The 22,220-nt window shown below is 37.5% G+C and overlaps 1 pseudogene; it reads left to right on the forward strand.

The window, feature by feature from the left end:
* Nucleotides 1-6,743: 6,743 nt before the first annotated feature.
* Nucleotides 6,744-6,864, forward strand: LOC114632864 (annotated as a pseudogene).
* Nucleotides 6,865-22,220: the final 15,356 nt, after the last annotated feature.

A 22,220-nucleotide genomic window follows, 5' to 3' on the forward strand; every position in this document is an offset into this window, starting at 1 on the left:
TGGTTGGCCACTCCCTCAATTTCTGCTCAATTGTTACCCCTGAACATCTTGTAGGCAGGACAAATTCTAGGTCAAATATTTTATGGCTGAGTTGGTGTTCCAACCCCTCCATTGGAAGTCTTATATGATTACAGGAGATAGCCAGTTTTGGTTCCATATCCTGCATTGCTAGGACTCTTAGCTAAGGTCACCCTCATAGATTCCTGGGAGTTTTGATTGTCCTAAGTTTCTAGCTCATCTTAGAGATGTCAACCATTCCAGTTGTCTCTCCCATTACTCCTTCCATCCTCCTCAACCTGATTTCCCCTGTTTCTACGCTCACACATTTCCTATTCAGCCCCCCTCCCCCTGCTGCCACATCCACCCATAATGTCTATTTCCCCTTCTCAGTGAGATTCCCCACCTTGAATGTTCCTTGTTACTTAGCTTCTTTGGGTATGTAGCATGGTTATCTTTTATTTATGGGTAGCATCCACTTATAAGTGATTACATACCATGTTTGTGTTTCTGTGTGTCTAGGTTACCTCATGCAGGTCTTTACTAGTTCCATCCATTTACCTGAGTAATAAAACTCCACTGTGTAAATGTACCACATTTTCTTTATCTATTCTACAGTTGAGCAACATCTAGTTGTTTCTAGTTTTTGTGATTACAGATACCTGCTATGAACATGATTAAGCATTGTGGTATGATGGAGCATACAACAATAGAAAAATGAAGCATCTTCAACAAATGGTTCTGTTTTAACTGGACAAATGTCTACATGTAGAGTGCAAATAGATCCATATCTTTCACCTTGTACAAAAATTGATTTGATTCTTTTGAGTATAGGCCGAGGAGTGGTATCGCTGGATCTTGAGGTAGATCTATTCCAATTTTTCTGAAAAGGCACCAAATAGATTTTCAAAGTGGTTGTACAAGTTTGCACTCCCACTAGCAATGGAGTAGTATTACTCTTACCCCACAACTTCACCAGCATAAGCTGTCAGTTCAGGTTTTGATCTTAGCCACCCTGACAGTATGAGATAGAACCTCAGAGTCATTTTGATTTATAATTCTCTGATGAATAAGAATGTTAAATGCTTTTATAAGTGCTTCTCAGCCATTAGAGATTCCTCAGTTGAGAATTCCATTTATTAATTGTTGATCTAAGTGCCTGAGCTATTGGTGTTCTGTTTAGGAAGTTGTCTCCTGTTCCAATGTACCCATAGCTATGCCCCAATTTCTCTTCTATCAGGTTTAGTGTATTTTGTTTTATTTTGAGGTCTTTGATCCAATTGGACTTAATTTTGTGCAGGGTAATAGATATGGATCTATTTTCATTTTTCTACAGGCAGACATCCATCCAATTAGAACAGAACCATTTGTTGAAGATGCTTCTTTTTTCTATTGTATAGGTTTCGCTTCTTTGCCAAAAATCAAGTGTCCATATGTGTGTAGAGTTATTTCTGGGTCTTTATTTTTGGTTCCATTCAACCTGTCTGAGTTTAATGCCAATAACATGTGGTTTTATTACCATTGCTCTGTAGTACAGCCAGAAATCAGGATTATGATACCTCCAGAAGTTCTTTTATTGTATAGAATCGTTTTAACTATTCTGTTTTTGTTCTTTTTCCATAGGAAATTGAGTATTGTTCTTTCAAGGTCTGTAAAGAACGGTACTGGAATTTTGATAGGAACCACATTGAATCTGTAGATTTCTTTTGGTAAGATGTGTTTTCTTAATGATAGTCATTCTGATTAGGTTGAGATGGAATCTCATTCCAGTTTTGATTAACATTTTCCTAATGAAGAAGGATACTGAACATTTTCATGGTTATTTTATTCTAACTTTTTATAAGATTTTCTCAAGGTTTTGTAACCTTGATAACCTTTGGGTTGATAAGACTATTTTTAATCCCCTATATCTATTTCCTTGTTTTCTGCTATCTATGCTCCTGAAAGAACTCTGCTGTGTTCATATTTCTATAATGAAATATTTAAAAACAAAAATCCCATCTCTGTCGTATATCTGTAGGGAGCTGTGGATGGAAGCATTTTTTTATTGCAACCTCAGCAGGAGACCTCAGCTTTATATCAGTGTAGCATCTGGCCTTCGACCAATTCCCTGAAGTTTCCCAAGGGTAGGTAACTTTTCCTTTTACTTCCTAAATAGACATGGCAACTATTGTATGTTTATTTTCAAATAAGCTTCATTCTTGCATTCTCTATGGTACAATTCCAGAATCAAATCTGAGAAATATAATCAAGCTCTGAGGCAGGTGAATTTCAAGAAAAACTTTGTTGTTTGGTCCCTGGTGTTTTCCATGCCATTATAATTAACTATATCTTAAACACATTAATTATATTATTTTTTATTTTTATTTCTTTTTGCAATGTGTTATTTGTCTTCTTACTACTGTATTCTTTACACCTAGAATCTGCTTACATTTTTTTACTTCTTGAAGCTTGCTCGTAACACACCCAACAAACTAAATGAGCAAATAGTGCACAGATGAGTCCTCTATCTCTTCCTTGGAATCAAGATGGAGTGACAAACTCACAGCCACCATGTTCTTCTTTTAATGCTGTTGTTCATGGGGGTAAGACAGCCAGAAATTGAAGAAATCCATCATGTATAACTTCAGGAACATGTAACATTGCTCCATGGGATGTTCCTTGCAGATTATTGGTCAGGGAAGCTACAGGGAAGCTTCCTAGCATCAAGGAACTGGTCTCATTAATGATATGGTAAAGGTAAACCACATAAACACTTATACTAAAGAAAAAAGCAATGTGTCACAGAATTTAAGTTCTCACAAACAATCCCCAAGGTTTTGCTAAAAACAGAAACTTAACTTTCATCTTGACAAATACAAATCTCAAATTAGAGTGACTTCAAAAATGGCTAGACTCCTGGGTTTCAGTGTTAACTTCTTTCACTCATTTTGATGATGTGATTACAGCCACATGTTCTTTTTCAATAATCTTGGCCTTGCTACTTATGAAAATTTAATAGTGGATAAAGTACAAATGGATTAAAGTCTGCATTTGTTATTGTAAATTCATGCTACTATTGGCCCCCATTATTTTAGAAAGTTCACTATAATTACTGATCAAGACTGCCTCACATTACAATTTTCCCCTTGAAGCTCTTTCTAATAAATAAAAGATAAAATTGACTTCTGCATAGTCTTCCTTCACTCTTTTTTAATCTTTTTGTCTGTATCTTCCACTAAGATATTTAGTCATATTTAGTCATATAGTACAGAATCCTCTAAGTGTCTCATGTTAATTTCTTCAACATATTCACTAGAAAGTATCTCATTATAACACTAGAATACAATTTGAAAGAGATACACAAGGTCCACTCTCGGTGTTTGATTTTTAGAATATCGAGAGTGTAAGGCTAGAGGTGAACTGAGTAATAGAGAAAAAAAACTTTTCAAGACACTGCCCTATGAAGCAGTCTTCTCATATACAGATCTTGCTTGCAGAATGGTGGAAATGGATTTGCAAAGGAAACTAAATCCATAAAATGAGAAAGTCAGTGGGTTACATAAAAAAGGTGGAGTACTTATACAAAGATATAAAGACTTAGAAAGAAAGGACAATCCCATGGGATGCTAGGAAATTCATGCTAGAACGTTCAAATATTCCATCAGTCTATCCTGACTGCAACTTCTTCCATGGCTCTGATATATCACTCATTCATGCCAAAACGTCAATTCATTGAAACATAAAAATAAGATGTGTCATTAGTTTTCAATAATTTCCAACATCTTCACTATGTTAAACATGACATTACTCACCTGGTTAGCAGATAACCATAAGGTGATGATAGCAGAATCTACAATATCTTAATTGTATTGTTTAAATTTTTCTCTTTGAGTTTTTAAATGGTGTCCATTGTGAAATCTTGAAATTTGAAATGGAGTTACCGTGAAATTGACATGTAAAAGTATTTCAAAGATACCATAGTGATCTTCACTCTGCTTAAAAAGTAGCAGGAAGCTAACTGTACTCTGACTGGGAGACCACTCCTGCCTTTTATACATCTCTATTCAAAAAAGATGGGAAGCAGGGGACTAGAAGGACCACTTTTTGGAGGTGACAGCTCCTCTTCTGAGCAGCCATGAAATGCAGTCCATCAGTTCACTCATGAGGAGCTCACTCTTAGCCACTCCTTGAGGCCAGGCCTTCTGTCTTCTGACTAATCCCTGAAGGAAGCCTTATAATATATAATTTTTAATTAAAGTTTCTATTTTAAGATAGTTTAAAATCACATAGAGTTGTAAAAAGCAACGTAGATAGATTCCAGGCACACTTACTCTTTAGCTAATCTTTCTGGGTATTAAAATGTTAAAAACTAAAATATAATATCACAACCAGGAACTATAATGCTGATAGAATCAAGACATTAAGTGTTTCCATCACCATCAATAAGCTGGAGCATTGTCATTATGAAGTAATATTAACTTCCTGTTCCTACTACCTAAATAAACCCTGAAAACCACTCATGCATTCTTCATATCAATCATTTCTCCAAAGATGTATCATTTTTAACAAGGATCTCAAAATAATTCAATGAGGAGAAAATTGTTTATTCAACAAAAGAGACTGGAAGACAAGAAGTCCACATGCAGAATGATGAATTTGGATCCCTTCTATATTATTTGGGATTCATGCAAGAGGAACAGAACTGATAATATGAATAAATGTATAAAATTATACATATATATATATATATATATATATATATATATATATATATAATTTAAAAGGAGATTTATTAGAGTGGCTTCTAGGTTGTATTCCAGCTAGACTGACAATGACTGTCTTGGGACTGTGAAGTAAAGATTCTGGTAGTTGTCCAATGCGATGAGGCTGGATGTCTCAGTTGGTTTTCAAGTCTACATTGGAATTCTGAACCAAGTCAAGGAATGCTTTAGCAGGGAGATGAACATGCCAGGAAAAGTGTAGGCAGGCAGGAAAGGCAGCAAAAAACAAAAGCTTCTTTCTATCTCCACCAAAACATGAGGCCAAGATTTACGGTGTGCTATCATTATCCAATCAAGAAAATTTTTTGCAGATGTGCACACTTGTTTGGGTTTTAAGTGATTCTAAGTATAATAAAGTTGGCAACCAAAACTAGACATCACACCTTCCTAACAACAAAATGACCTTGCTTATGTATGAGTCCCAAAGCACATGCAACCAAAGAAAACACAAGTAAGATAGACCTCAGCAAAGTTAACATTTAACAACTTTTGCATCTTGAATCATAGCATAGAGAAAGTGCATATATAATCCCTTCAAAACAAGAAAAATGATTTGTAACTCCACTATCTGTTAATGGGATTCTGGTATCTACCATTTATAACATCAGTAATAAAGATTTAGTAATCCAATACACTGAACAAACACATTTACTAGATGTTTCTCCAAAAGTGTTTGATATTAGTAACCCCTAGTTGGACCTATATTGAAATTACCACAAGATGCTACTTCATGAACACTAGGGTAACAATAAGAAAAAGAAAATAATAGAAAATGTATGTAAGAGAAAGAAAAACTTGAGCCCATAATACTTAGCTTGTGCTATTTTTAAATACTCTTATCAAAGTAAAACATGGATGTTAAGATTAAAATGGAAAGTTCTGAAACATTAAAGAAGTTAAATAAAAAGAAATTTCCAAGAGGATCATATCACAACAGGTCTCTGGGAAAACAAAGCCAGTTTTGGCAGGTTCTGCCTACCTCCCACAGCAACTGCCCTGAGAATTATGGGTAAGACAAAGCTGTCCTTTTGCATAACCTTAGATATGTGTACAGATGGCTTCTGACAATCTTATGACATAATTTAATTAATGGTTACTAGTTCCCATGACAATCAGAGGTCAGTAAACAATTACAAGTTGATGACTGGCAAACTTAAGAATTAATTCAGTGGTTAAGAGCAGGACTTAGGAGGTGGCTCAGTGGTTAAGAGCAAGACTCGAGAGATGGATGACTCACAGGTTAATAGGAGGGCTCAAGAGATGGCTCAGTGGTTAAGAGCAGGACTTAGGATATGTCTCAGTGGTTAAAAACAGAGCTTAAGAGTTGGCTCAGTGGTTGAGAGTACATATTGTTCTTGCAAAGGACTAAGTCTTGATGTATGGTTTTATTTTACTTGCTTGTGTTTTGTTTTAAAAGCTAGTATCATTACTAGAGTCCCTATATTACTTCACAAAAGCAAGAGGCTCTCTGCATCTTTGTCAGCATTCAATACAGACAAGGTCTTGTTTTAATTACTCTAGTACACATGTAGGAATATTTCACTATCTCATTCTTTTCACTTATTTTGCCATAACTATTGACAACACTGGCCATCTTTTCTTGTAAATCTCCATTGATACAGGTTTTTCTTGCATAAAATGTCTCTCTAGCATTTTACCCATTTTCTAATTGGATGACTTGCTTCATGTTGTTTTACATTGTAGATATTGGTTCTTGGTGTGGTTTACAAAGCTCTTCTTTCTACCTGCCACTTGTCCATTTATTCAGCGAAGGGTATGGGGCTAAACATGAATCTTTAATTTTAGTAAGTGGTATACAATTTAATTCAGTTTTATAAATTGTGCAATGTTATTTGGTGTCAAGTTCCTGAAAATACTCTCCAAAGTTTTTGACTGTGTTTTGTTTTGTTTTGTTTTGTTTTGTTTTGTTTTGTTTTGTTTTGTTTTGTTTTGTTTTGTTTCTGTTTTAAAATATAGATTAATATTGCCCCTAGAGGTGTTAGAGGTGTGGCTGCTGTGTCAACAGGTGGAAGAGAGGATAGAGGTTAGGCCTACACTCAGAATTCTGACCCATGGACATCTGAATGATTGATAGCCTACCATTTCCTGAAAACATGAACCTAAGACAACCAGTAGCCATGTACCAGGGGTCTCAGACAGGAAGCTAGCCTGAGACAACCACCAGTCATACACCAGGAGTCCCAGACAGGAAGCTAGCCTGAGATAACCACCAGTCCAGCTTTGCAGAGGCTCCCAGGGTTGGGACTAAGCTGGAGACTAGAAGAACCCCACCTGGGACTGGAAGCCCTGGTCAGGAGTGAGGCTGAGACAGATGACTCTTGTATGACGCCATTCAGGTAGACCCAAACAAAGAGTAAGCTACTGAGACAACCAGCAGATCAGCACCATGGGGCTTGGACAGGGATCTAGCCTGAGATGACCACCAGTCGGGAACTTCCCAGACCATGCCTAAAATGAGCCCTATTTGGTGCTATGCATAAGCAGAGCATAGCACTCCAAAGATCATTACCAAGATGACTCCAGGTACTCAGAGTCCCTGGATCCCAGAGAGAGAAGCAAGTAAGTGGTGAAGAAATGGAGGAAAAAGAAAAACAGAAGGATGTGGACTCAATGAAGAGAGGGTGAACTGGAGACTCAGTGGTACTAAGGAACAGTCTGATGTGAATAAACAGTGATGCCACCTAAGATCATGGTGAGGTCCTAGCCTGTGCTTATACCAGGGGCATTGTCTGCGTCCATGGTCCTGCAGCAGTAGGAATCTGTTACTACCAAAGGCCCAGCAAATGTCACTGGAAGAGGCTGCTTCCTGAGGGCATGTTGATATCTAAGAGCTGTGCAAAACTGGACACCCCCCCCTCATCTGGGCATCTTGAGAGAGCTGGCCCTATGGACATGAGAACAGAAGAGTTGACCCTGACCCTAGCTAGCTGCAGTATTCAAGAGAGTATGGTGGGAGGTGCACATTGCCCAGGAAAGACAGTAGAGCTGACCTTAATTGCAGGAGTTGCTGATGAGCCAGCCCAAGGATGTGAGTGTGGAAGAGCTAACCCTTTCACTTGTCTTCCATACAACATTGTGGCCACAGGAGAGATGTTCCTCCCAACCCTTGCCTCTCCACCTATAGCCAATTGAGGAGCTGCCCCTGGAGTCATGAGGAGAACTGGCCTTGCCCCCTAACCTGCTGCAACACTTGGTAGAGCAGGCCCTGCCTCTAACCTTGGCAGTAGAGTAGAGCTGGCTCTGGACATGTGGGTCTTGGGTGAGTTGTTCCTGATAGCATGAGCTCAGGAGATCCAGCTCTATTTCTTGTCTGCTGTGCAGTGGTGGGATGAGGGAGAGATGTTCTCTTCCCATCCCTCATACTTCACCACCTATGCCATGTGGGAGAGCTGGACCCAGAGTCATGAAAACGGGAGAACTGGCCATGTCCCCACCAGCTACAACACTTGGGAGAGAGGGTTCTGATCTCACCTGAGCAAGAAGATAGAGCTGGCCCTGTTGCTAGGCTTGCCAGTGAGCTGGTCCCCAAGGGCATGAGAGTGGGAGAGTTAGCTCTTACTCTTGTAGCTTAAACTTCTCTCAGACTCAGGGCTTTGAATTGGCCCACCCCAACATTTATCCCATGAACTGCTAGATTGTGAGAAAAAACCAGTCTTACAGAACCAAAATTACAGAATTGCCGTGACACAGGGCAACAACAGAATATTATGAAGAGTCTCAATGAGGTTCCAGTATTGGTAGTGTACCAGACCAATGACTCATGACAATGAACATGTGCAAGCAAAGAGGTCTGGACAAAAGGGTGTACTGTGGGACACACTGTGAGACACTATAGCTTTTCCAGGAGAGTTTTTTCTCCATTGAGAGGGAAAATTGCAAAGGTGGAGGGTAAGTACAAGGGGAGGGGGAAGTGCTTGGAATTGGGGTGCATAATGTGAAATTCACACAAAAACAACAAAAAAGTTTTTCTTAAGCAAATATACAAGAAATACTATGTGGACCAAAAAGCTGGTGTTTAGAAATATGTATGTATGGACATATGCATATACATATGTGCATAAAATAGCAATTAGTGAAAAAAGAGGCAATGAACCTAAAGGAGAACAGAGTTATATATATGAGAGGGTTTAGAGGGAGGAAAAGAAAGGGGGGATGTAATTATTATCTCACAAAGTATATTGACTAAAGGAATGACTAAATGATGGAAAACAAAATAACAAAAAGTACATTTATATATTTCTATCCATGCGTTTGTAAACCATTCCAGTTCTGGATTTGATTGGTTTTGACTGTGGATATTTCACTACTGTAGTTCTATATTGAAAGATTGTCTTTATTCCATGTAATGGCTTTGTTAAAATCACTTGAATATGTCCAGTGTATCTATTCCAGAGTTCTTTCTCAGTTCCACTGATACATGTGTCTATGCAATGTATCCTCTGACAACACAACATACTCAAAGCTATTATTCTATATAATGAATGTCATATATGTGTGTATATAAAATTAATATGAATATATATATATATATATATATATATATAAGTGAATCAATAAGTCAGAGAGGTTTATATAAGTTAAAAAGCAATTTAGATGCCAAACTGAGAAATTTTTCTCTTTAAAAATGGTTTACTTCACCCAGGAAGTCTAGACTATCATTAGAGAGATATATAAAGTTGTATCAGAAAGAAAAATGGTTTTTCCTTTTGTCTGTTTTGTTTTTTAAGTCTTCTCTAAGAGACACACAATTTGAACTTGATAAATTGAACTCAATGACAGAGATATACACATGACAGCCTTAAAGACTCAATCTTTATGCCATCTGGCTTTCAAAAGTCATATAATAGATGTTAATAGACATTCTCCACAGGGGTGCTGGGATCTCAATGTAAAGTGAATAAATAAATCAGTTAATGAAAGATTGATACTCTCTTGCTTGAACAATATTCCCCCACCCCAACCCATTCCTTCAGTTTCACCAGCTTCTGTTCCCACAACTGATGTAAAGAATTTAATAAGTGTGTCTTTTCCCTCCTGCCTAGCTTGCTCCAGTCCTCCTTGTATGAAACAGTCATCATTGGGACTTTCCTTACTTATGGAAGCTAAAGCACTATATTTCTGCTTCTAGTTTCATTCTATCTTAGTTACGTTGGAATTTACAGTCACAGACCACTCGCACACTATCTTCAAAGGGCTGAGTAAGGAGGCGAATAGAGTACATGATGCGCATCTAAAAGCTGCACGTGTGAATAGTTAAGAGAGTCAATGGTAATTTAATCATGATTCTCAAAATGATTTGCACATCCACGATATAATACCAAAGACCCTCTTGAGTATACTTAAAATCCCTTTTTCTAATTTTCTCTAGATATCTTCTTAGGAGTAAAACCACACTAACCCATAATCTTTAAAAATCAATTATACCAGAAGGAAATCCATGAAGGTATTCCATATATCCTAAACAAGGAATACATGATTAAAGAAAGAAATAGAAACACTAGTCACACATTTCTCTGGTTGTATTCAAACAGAAGCAAACCATGACATTGAGGAAGTCTCTGGGGAATAAGTGTGCTAGACAGTCAAGATTGGGAACAGTGATAAAGAAGTCGGGTAGGAACCTCCACAAATAAAAAGATCACAATATTTATGAATCCTGTCACCTCAAGTTATTCTGGTTGTTCATGGTAAACCACTCTTATAGGCTTGAAGATTAGCTCATTTGGAAAGCCTATGCTTCATTTGGTACTTAGTTTTGTTTAATCAGCAGTAAATTCAAGAAACAAACTTGCTTAACAGAAAAGTGACAGTTTCAGTTTGGGTTTGCTGTAACACAAGGCAAACAAAATAAATACTCAGCAAAATAAAATACTGTAGATATTACAGTTAAATGTTAGCGGACTGCCTGTTTGAATGGGAATTCATGGAAAGAAGCCATGTCTGCAAAGGCAGATTGACCAATTAAAACTTACATGAAAGACTGAAATGTAATAAGTCTGGAGTTTAACTATGAATTATCTCATGTGATCTTTAGCCTTCTGAAGAGCCATGGCTGATCCCCACTGTGTATGACCTAGCATCCTGTGACTAGCTGGACCCAACATCCTCATAAATAGATACAAATATTTAGACGGCATTATCTTAACAAAACTCTATTGTCCACTAATCAAAGGACCAAGAATGTGATCAAATAGCACCTGAGGCCTATTGCTGTGCTCTCTGTGTGTTGATGTAATGCACATATATGATGTGCCCTCTAATGTATTGTAAAGGTGTCTTGATTTACAACTTTCCTTTGTTTTGTTACTAAAGGACATTTATGAGATTGTTGCCTTCACAGAACATGAAATTTAGGGTAACCTAAACATCTGTCCACAGGTCATGGTCACTTATATTTGGGCCCAGAGTAAACTACTTCTTAGTCATTTTGAAGTGAAATGTATAAAACATATACAGCAATACTTTTAGATATGTCATTGAGCTGTGGTCACACAACTGCTTCGCCTACTCACCCCCTGCCCACATACACACCTGAAGGGAAAATTGCATCTAGGAAAGTACAGCCAGCATCTGCCTACCAGGTCTAAAAGCCAACAGAACACTAGACTGTAGAAACCCATCATCAGTGACTGATATACTTCTGGAAGACTCGTGAGAGTGAGCCTCTCATCTATTTCTCATTTTACAAAGATGATTTTTCCTTCTTTCTTTTTTATTTTATTGAAAATAGCTTTCTTTCTTACATAGTATGTCCTGATTATGCTTTCCATATCCTCCCAGTTCCTTCCCACATTCTGCTCCACCCAGATCCATTCCCTTCTGTCTCTCATTAGAAAAAAATTGGGCTTCTAATGGATAATAACAAAATATAGTAACACAAAACAAAAAAAACAATAAATCAAAATAGAAAAAAATAAACAGAAGTATAGGAGCTCATGAAAAGGCACCTGAAACAGCTATAGACTCTGAGAGCCACTCAGTTGCACACTCAAGAGTCCCATGAAAGCACTAAACTGGAAGCAATAATATATACACAAAGAACACTGTAGGGTTAAAAATACATACATATATATATGTATGTATGCATATAAATACATACATATGTATGTATATACTTTTAAATACATATACATGTATTTATCAAAATATCATTTGTAAAGATACATATATACATATAAATAAAATTCATATAAATATATATTTGTGTGTATGTATATATGCATATATATGTACATGTACATATAATAAAAATAAGATTTAAAAAGCTCCAGCATGACATTATGAGACTAGAAACCTCCAAAGATGATGTTCATTTTCTTTTATGTTGGCTCTTAGTAGTGGTTTGTTTCCCACAGTGAGACACCCTTAAAGAAAACTAATTTTTAATTTGCAAGTATCAACTGGAGATGGATCTGCATTAGGAATGAGGGCATGTGTCTACTTCTTTCAACTCTAGGATTCCATGTAGTACAGATCTGAAAAGGCCATGTGGGTGGTGGCTCATGTCTCTGTTAGTTCACATGTAAGTCTACATGTCGATTTAGAGGCCTTTGTATTCCTGGATTTCCTCCATCCTCACTGGCTCTTACACTGTTTTCATGTCCTCTTCTGCAGGGCTCCCTGATCTCTGAGGGGAAGGATTTGATGGAGACATCACATTTGTGGCTGACTGTTCCAAGATCTCTGACTCTCTACACAATGGCTGGTTATAGGTCTCTGTATTTGTTCCTGTATGCTTCAGAAGGGAGCTTCTCTGATAAGACCTGCGCAAGGCACTGATTATGCATATAGCAGAACATCATTAGAAGTTTTCTTTTTTTTAAGTTTAGTAGTACTTGGTCTTACCATAGGTCTCTGGACACTCTAGCCTAAGGTTATTAAACCAAGCAGAGTTGGGTATGGGTTCCATCTCATGGAGTGAACATTAAGTCAAATCAGAAATTGGTTGATTACTCTTACAAGCTTTATACTACTGTTACCCTAGCATATCTTGCAGGCAGAGCATCATTGTAGATCAAAGAGTTTATAGTTGGATTTTTCTCTATGTGTCTTCTTTGGTAGCTTTCAGAGTACTTTTCTGTACCAAAGATGCTAGGCAATAGGGGTGGAGTAAGTACCAGCTCAACTTCCCCATGTTGTGTATGTGTTGTCTTCAGCAACAAGGCCTTGTTGTCTGTTTGTGGAGAGTAAGCTGGGTTGTTTGGAGGTTGTGAGAGTGAAGATATGAAGTTTGCCTACCTGTTTTACTGGTCTACTTGTTTCTCTGGCAGGCTGGGCTGGCAGCTGGATTCAGGGGCGGAGATAACAGGATGAGTAGAAAGGAAGGTTGGAGGAGAATGTCTGGATGATACACTGGAGATGATGTCAGAGAGGATGGAAAGTCCACAACAGGTAGAATATATAGTTCAAGATTACAGTTATGGATTATTTTATGCAGCAAAAGTTGATTATATGTAAAATCCAATACAAGGTTGGTTTGTTGTTATATTGTTCTCTTAAAAGCAAGTTAAAGGAACAGGGTGAATACACAATAGGCTAGCAGTCTTAGGTATCTTAGTTACCTATGAGGTCCAGCAAAATTTCCAGTCTCTTTGATTGTCAAAGGTTTTTCCATAATATTATGTTGTCATGCTTGTTAATATGTAATTAGCTCCAATAACTCTCTGCAACTGTATCAGCTCTCTGTCCTGCCTTCCATATCCTTGACTTGTGGCCTCCTTAACACTTTTGCAGCCATTCTGTACCATGCACAACCACACATTTGTGTGTGGAAATGTAATCTGTTATCTATGAGCTAACATCAGCAATTAACACTGAAATAAAAGAACTTGTGGATGCCAGCAGTCACACTTTTAAGGAAAATAGTGTTTGGGTGGTAAATTGGGTGGCACTAAAATTAATTTAGCTAGTCAATTTATTGCTATTCAGGAAACTGTGACATCATTGTGAAATGGCACAAAGCACACTATCTATGCCTTAACCATGAGTAATATGCTAAGTCCTCTACTGAAAAAAAAAACCCACTAGAAAGAATAATACATGAAGCAAAAGGATAAAACCTTCAGATACTATGAGAATAGTATAGAGACAAAGGGCCAAAAATAAAATGCTTTAACAATCCGACCTTGACAGTTAGGAGTGTGACTAAATAATATATGATGTCTTCTACAAATGATTAGAACCTCACTCCAAATGACTAACGCTAGACACCTCACCATAACCGGTCAGTCTCAGCCAGTACAAATGGCGCTGCAAAATGTACTATTTAACATGAAGTGAGATACACCCATTCCTGTGTGCGGGATAAATCTAAGTTCTTCTTAAGTATTGTCAAAATACACCCAGTCTACTCTTTGGCATATTTCTAAAAATTTTTCTGATGTTTCTGTTTGTCCTTTAGAATATGATTATAATTAAAACCTTTGTCTCAATTCTATCCTAGTAATAACATTTAACGTTTAGCTAATTGATCCTGATTTGATAAATGAGGACTCCTTTAAATTTCCAAGATCCAAATTATAAGCTTCTTACCACCTTTCAAAGGATCATATTTCAAGATATAAAAGGTGATTGAATCTAGGTAGATTCAATGCCCCCCCACACTCAAAAAAATAAAAAATAAAAGAGTGACTAGCTCCTCAGATTTCCATCTCGGAGGAAAGATGACAGTGGGGCTTCAGTCTAAGTGAGGTGTGTGAAAGGTCGTAGGTGAATTGTTTAAGAGAGATTGTTGTACAGATGAGTTGTTTGAGATGGACTGTTGCAGTTGAAAAGTTTATTTGAATGGTTATTCATGCCATTGGCACACAGATTACAACATGCCAGGAACTTTGATGGGTTCTGGCTCCTCAGGAGTAAGTTCCTCTCCTTTAGTTCTCTTGAGTAGAGGGACAGTTTCAGCACAAGCAGCTCAACCAGCCTGACTCTGACATCCCAGCTGGTGGCAGGGAAGAGACAGGGACTGACAGTCCTTTGATGTTCTGAGACTAGCAATCTCACTTGAGAAATGCAGGCACATAGGAAGTCTGTCAGGAAGCTACAGACTCAATGGCAAGCTCTAGGTAGAGTGCCTGTCAGCCTGTCAGCCTCTGTTAAGACTGAGTAGAGAAGAGGTTTACTTCTGCTGGTTCTGTGGCCTACGCAGCAGTCTGGGCTGGAATTGTAATATTGATCCTTACAAAATCTTGGTAGACCTTATCTGTAGCCAGTGATTTTTGGGACAAAAAAGGTGGATGGATTATGAAGGGTGAATGCAAAGGAGAAGTTGTTACAACTATACATGCAGACTAACCAAATTTTAGAACAATGATAATAATTTCATGTCTTTCAAAGGATGTACAGCAGCTAATACATCCATTCTCTGCTGTCTCTTTAAATGGTAGAATTTTGGCAATCAGTTTGACAGTTTCACAGCTAAACATACACTCCTGCATACACTGCCCATCTTGCCTATAGATTTCCACTCAAAGGAGCAAAAAAAAAATACACATCAATGCTCATAGCAAATTTACATAAAGTTTCCATAAACTGGACAAAATCAAGACACTCCTTAGTAAATAAATATAGAACCAACATTTGAGGCTTTTGCTGAAAAGCAGTGACTTCTCACCGGACCTGTAGGATAACTAGGAGCAGGATGTAAGCCTGGAGTCTAGGGCTACATTTTGTGTGTATCATTTTGTATGTATTTCAATTCCTTTGAGTAAGTCACCTGTGTGAATAGGAGTTTCCAGAAAGAAGTTGCACTTTTCACTGAACCTTCTATAAGGCTGATTAGCTGATTGAAACTTCAAGGATGCAGAGACATCACAAAGCCCCAGCCCTAGCTGAGGACTTACTGGCAACTGACTACTACTAGGAAATCCAGAGTGCTTTTTCTTCGAGGGTGTATTCCCTGATAGATGAGCCATGCTCCAATAGAAAGCTGAAAGTGCACAAGTAGATGGACAGCATAAACTGGAATTGGCGCTTTTCTATCTTTTCTATTTCTTTTTTATGTTTAGAAAAGAAAAAGAAGGCACAAAGTTTAATGAGTAAGAAAGATGATGGATCAAGGAGGAATTGGGGATACATGATCAAAATACATTGTACAAAATTTTCAAATATCTAATTTTTAAACTTACTAAAAGATCTTCCATCACTGTGGAGATACTGAAATATTGCTGGTCCAAAGCCTAGTTACAATTACCTTAGATATCTTTAGGACCCTATAGAATTACTCCTTACCTACCTCTAGGTAAAACTCAACATCTTATGACTATCAGATAAACTTTGGGGAATGTATTAATCACCAAGCAAAAAGCTAAGGCTGTCATCTTTAGCTGAGATTTCTTCAGCTTTGCTGAAACCACCTACTTATTGCTTAAATAAATGTATTTGAAAAGATCCTTGATTTATGACTATCTTTGTTCTGTTAACTATAAAAACTTCATGAAACTGTTACTACTTGGAAGCTAGAATTCGAGATAACTTGAATCTGTGTCATTAAGCCATTTTATCTGGCTTCATAATAAACTATCTCTTATCCCCTGAGTTGAGAGCTGTGTAATTTGGCATGGATAACTGCTTTCCTCTACAAATAGGCAAGTTAACCAAGCTATTTTGAAAAATCAGTGAGAATTAACCTAGCTCATGCCTCTTCAAGGCTTAAGACACAAAAATCAGAAAAAGGTGCATGTCACTATCACCTTTTACAATTTCCTATTCTAGATCTCCAAAGCAGACTGTCAGCTTCTAATCATTGCCCTAAGCTTTCATTCATATAAATTCCAAGAATATCAGGACCTTGTAGAAAGATTGTCCCATCAAAAGTTCATCTACAAACAACACAAACAACCTAGTGTTCCAGGTTATTCTCTATAAAAAGAAGAACTTCTTCAAACCATCTCACAGAGCAAGAGCTGATGCATGATCAAGTCAAACTCATTCTTCCATGTCTGGTGGATTTGTCATTCCCCTCTCCTGCTAACCCAGTTCCCTTGAAAGTTAAAGCACAGGTCAGTATTTTAAAGGGAAAGTTGGATTCACTGAATCCCTTATGTGCCCATGTTTCTTAAACTCTTCTCTGTTCTCACCATTTGTCTATTTAATTGACCTGTTGGGATGAGTGGCTGAGCTAATTTCATAAGAATTCCCAGAGTCTGGGGTTTTGACCTGAAACTCCAGAAACAAATAATAAGCCATGGCACATTTAGACAATGGAATTGTCATCAGCCCTGAAAAGAAACAAGCCTTGAAGAGACATACAGGAATTTAAGTGTATATTCATAAGTTACAAATATTATGTTCTATATATGTCCAATTATATGACATTCAAGGAATGTCAAAACATTGGAGCATTGAGAGCACTGGTTGCCAGAGTTTAGGCTGGAAAGATGATCAGTTGGTGAAGCACAAAAATTGGGGACTGTTTGGAGTGATATGAATTTCTACTTTGACTCTAGACAGAGAAGTAGGTAAGCTTACTGCAAATATGCACCTCTCCTCAGTTCCACTGGATCCAATCCCCTATTCTCATCTCCTGCTCTACACCTGTGTGACCTCCCTCTCTCCCTGATCTCATCTCTAACAGATCCCATATATTCACTCCTAAAAACCCTCTCCTGACTTGTTGCTTTATCTAGGTCTATTAATCCAACAGACACTCCTTGGGAACCAACAGGACACTCTGGCCAGGGAAGCAGATAGGGAGACTGCGGATCTTCACCTCTCCTTCTGCTCCGCCAAATCCAACACCCCTGTCTCATTTCCAGATCTGCAGCAGAACATCTGCTACAGTCTCCCTTCCCCAACCCACATTTCTAGTGAATCACCAAGACCTCCTCAAAACTTCCTTCCCTTTGCCCATTGCTTTCCCCAGACCTCAACTTCAGCAGGCACTCTATGGTAATCCCCAGGTGACTCTGACAAGTGAGGCAAGTAGGGTAACTGCAGATTTTTACCTCTCCTTCTATTCCTCCATCGTCAATCTACTAGTCTCATATGCTGTTCTGTAGAAAACCTTTAGCACTGGAGCTCCTCATTCTCTGCCTCTGTTTCCAGGGAAAGAAACAGGTCCTAGTGGATTACCATAATTTCTTCCTATCTATAAAACCCCCAACACCCCCCACAAGGCCATCTCCACTCCACAATGTCAGCTCCCAATACGTGAAACACCTTTTATCTGGAACTCCAATGGCCACCCCTATCAAAACCCCAGAAGAATTTACTACCAGGCAAGGTACAGTCAAGCATTCTCCTAGGAAGCAGAGGGGGAAAAATGAAAACCAAAGAACAAAACACCTACCAAACAAAAACCAGATAGTAGCACCTAGAAATATAATATTCCCATGCCCAAATGCCTAGACCCCAGCATAAAAACACAATCAATAGCAACCAGAATAAGATGTCTCCACTAGAGCCAAATGAAACTACAATAACAAGCCCTGGGTATCACAACATAGCTGAAGGCCAAAAAGAAATTTACAATAGCCTTTATAGAAATGATAGAGATTACTAAAAAAGGAAATGAACAAGTCTCTTAAATAAATCTCTGAAAACACAAACAAATAATAAAAGAGGAAAAGAAAAAAACATTGAAGAACTAAAAGTTGAAATACATTCAATAAAGAAAGCCCAAACTAAGGGAAATATAGAAATGAAAAATTTAGGTACTCAAACAGAAACCACAGAGGTAAGCTTTGCCAATTCAATACAAGTGATGGAAGAGAAGATCACATGCATTGAAGACACCATAGAAACATGGATACCTCAATCAATGAAAATGTTAAATATAAATAAATCCTGATGAAAAAAATACCCACCCAGAATATCTAAGAAAAATGTGAATACAAGAAGGAGAAGAAACTCAAGTCAAAAACACACTTAATATTTTTAACAAAATTATAGAAGAAAATGTCTCTAATCTAAAGAAAGACATGTCTATCAAGTTACAAGAAGCATACAGACACCAAACAGGATGGACCAGAAATGAAAGTCTCCTTGACATATAATAATAAAAACACTAAATATACTAAGCAAAGAAAGAATATTGAAAACTGCAAAGGAAAAAGACCAAGCTATGTATAAAGGTAGACCTATAAGAATTAACCCTAATTTCTCAATGGAGATTTTAAAGGCCAGAAGAGTCTGAGCAGATGTGTTGCAGACACCAAGAGGCCATGAGTGCCAGGTCAGACTACTATAGACAACAAAACTTTCAATCACAATGGATGAAAAAAGTAAGGTATTCCATGATAAAACCAAATTTAAGCAATATCTACCTACAAATCCATCCCTGCAGAAAGTGCTAGAAAGAAAATGACAACCTAAAGATGTTTACTACACTCAAGAAAACATGCAAAATAAACAATCAAATTAATAGAGGGAAAGTAAACACACACACACACCAACAACAACAACATAAAATAAAACACTTATCACTGGTCATTGATATCTCTCAACATCAATGGTCACAGTTTCTCAATAAAAATAAAAAAGACTAACCGAATGGATGCACAAACAGGATTGATCCTTCTGCTGCACCAATGAAGCACATCACAACATCAAGGATAGAAATCAGGTCAGGGTAAAAGGATAAAAATAATATATTCTAAGCAAGTGAACCTAAGAAGCAGGCTGGTGTGGCCATATTAATATCTTCCAAAATAGACTCCAAACCAAAAGTAACCAAAAGAGACTGAGAAGGACACTACATATTCATCAAAAGACAAATCCACCAAGACAACATGTCAGTTCTTAACACCTATGCTCCAAACACAAGGGCACCCAAGTTTATAAAAGAAGCACTACTACAGATTAAATCATATATTGACCCCACACATATACACTGATAGTGGGATGTCAGGGGCAGGCCTGCTTATACACTGAAGGCCAAAAATCAGCAATAGGCCTGACATAAATGCCTGCTAACACAAAGTCTTGGGTCTCTGTGGAAAAACACTGAAACAGATGGCTAGAAGCTATTGTAAACAAACAGCTTTGGTGGAAAATTGCCAGCCTGAGTAGTCATAGACCTTGTAGATAGGTAACCTTGGTAGATAGCACCAATTTAGATAAGGACAAGTGAATCACAGGCAGAGTCATAGTAATCTGTCCCCTGAACTTTCACCCAGCTGACACTCTGTTCTGGAAGATATCTGTACTCCCTCTGAAAACTTACACTCCTGTGTCATCCCCTTCCTCACATCCTGCCTTTTTGTGTATATAACCTGGGTGTGAAAAAGTAAAAATTACGGTTTAATCAGCCTATAGACAAGCCGTGATTCTTTGTGTCTTTGGCTGTTTCTATCCACTCTCTTTCAGGTGACCTCCCCATACCCCTGTTTAATGCCTTGCTGGACAAGACAGTGGGAGACTTCAGTGCTCCACTCTCACAAATAAATTGGTCATTTGGACAAAATCTAAACAGAGAAATGTTGGAGCTAACTGGCATTATAAACAAAATATACCCAACAGATACATACAGAATACTTAATTCAAACACAAAAAAATATATACTTTCTTCTCAGTAGCTCATGGAACATTCTCCAAAATTGACCACATATTTGAACACAAAGAAAGTCTCAATAGATACAAGAAAATTGATATTATACCCTATATCCTATCTGACCACTATGTGCAAGAGCTGAATATCAACAATAGAAACAACAGAAACTCACAAACAGGGAAGTTGGCTCAGATATTTTTGTCATCCTGATAAGCCCTTAGAAACAGTGATCATGGGAGTGTTCATGAAACTTTGTTTATTGCCTTGCTTGTTCTTTGACTAATTGTGTTTATTGTCTTGCTTGTTCCTTGACTATTTGCATCTATTGTTTTGCTAGTTCCTCAACCTAGAACTGACCTTAGTAATTGCATGTAATTAAAATGGTATAAAAGCAAAAAGGAGGAGGGGGATGGCATAGGGGTTTCTGTGGGGGGGGGGGAAGGAATGAGTAAAGGGGAAGACATCTGTTGTGTAAATAAATAGAATATCCAATAAAAAAAAAGAACTCAATCGACAAAAACCAGGGTAATATGTCACCACTGGAGCCCAGAAATCTTGCTACTTCAAGTACTAAAAATTCCAATACAGCTAAGAAAAGAAAAAGCCTTTACACCTAATGTTATGAAGGAAATGGAGATCTTTAAAGAGGCAATAAATCTCTTTTAAAAAGCCAAGAAAAAACATACAGTTGAAGAAAATGAATAACACAATTCAATACCTAAAAATAGAAATAGTGACAATAAAGAAAACACAGAGTGAAGGAATACTGGAAATGGAAAATCTAGGTAAGTAAACAGGAATTATAGGAGAGCATCATCAATGGAATACAAGAGATGGAAGAGAGAATGTTGAATGTTAGGTATTGCAAACATGATAGAAGAAATTAATACATTAAACAAAGAAAATGGTAAATCCAAAAGATTTCTGAAACAAAGCATGCAGGAAATCTGGGATACTATGAAAAGGTTAAACCAAAAAATAATAGAAATAAATGAAGCAGACAAATCTCAGTTCAAAGGCCCAGAAATTTATTTAACAATATCATAAATGAAATTTTTCTTAACCAAAATAAGGAAATACCTATAAAGGTACAAGAAACATAAAGAACATTTAATAGATTGGACCAGAAAAGAAAGTCCTCTCACCATATAATAATCAAAACACTAAATGTACAGAATGAAGAAAGAATATACATCGCTGAAAGGGAAAAAGACCAAGTAATATATAAAAGTAAATCTATTAGAATTAATTCCAATTTTTCAGTGAAGACTCTAAAACCCAGAAGAGCCTGGACATGTGTACAGCAAAGTCTAAGAGACCACAGATACTAGCAGAGACTACCTAGCAAAAATTTTAGTCATCATAGAAGAAGAAAGCAGCATATTCCAGGATAAAGTCAAATTTAAACATCTATCCACAAATCCAATACTACAAAAGTTACTAGAAAGAAAATTCCAACCCAAGGAGGTTAACTACACCCATGAAACATATGAACTAATCTCACATCAGCAACACAAACAAGACACACACACACACACACACACACACACCAAGAACAACAACTAAATAAGAGGAATTAGCAATCATTGGTCAGTTGAAAAAAATCAAAGAAAAATGAAATTTTTTGACAGATACCACTTATCAAAGTTAAATCAAGATCAGATAAAAATTTCCTCAAACACCTTTGCTTTTCTAGGATCTTAACGACAGATCATGCATGATGTGCTTGCTCCCATGTGGCCTAATGCTTACTACACACCTTTTGTAGACATCCCCCTGCCTAAGTGCTGCTTCCCTGTTGTGATTATCCTATAGGTGCTCCCACAAGTCCAGCGGAGACAATGCCACCTCCTGGAACCTGCCTAGGACGCCAAGCTGCCTTCTTCTAGCCACACTGCCTGACTGAACTCCAGAGACACATGGCAAGATCCAGAGACACACACTACAGAAGA

The sequence above is a fragment of the Grammomys surdaster genome, unplaced genomic scaffold, assembly GCF_004785775.1.
Source record: "Grammomys surdaster isolate TR1022 unplaced genomic scaffold, NIH_TR_1.0 97, whole genome shotgun sequence".
Classification (NCBI taxonomy): domain Eukaryota; kingdom Metazoa; phylum Chordata; class Mammalia; order Rodentia; family Muridae; genus Grammomys; species Grammomys surdaster.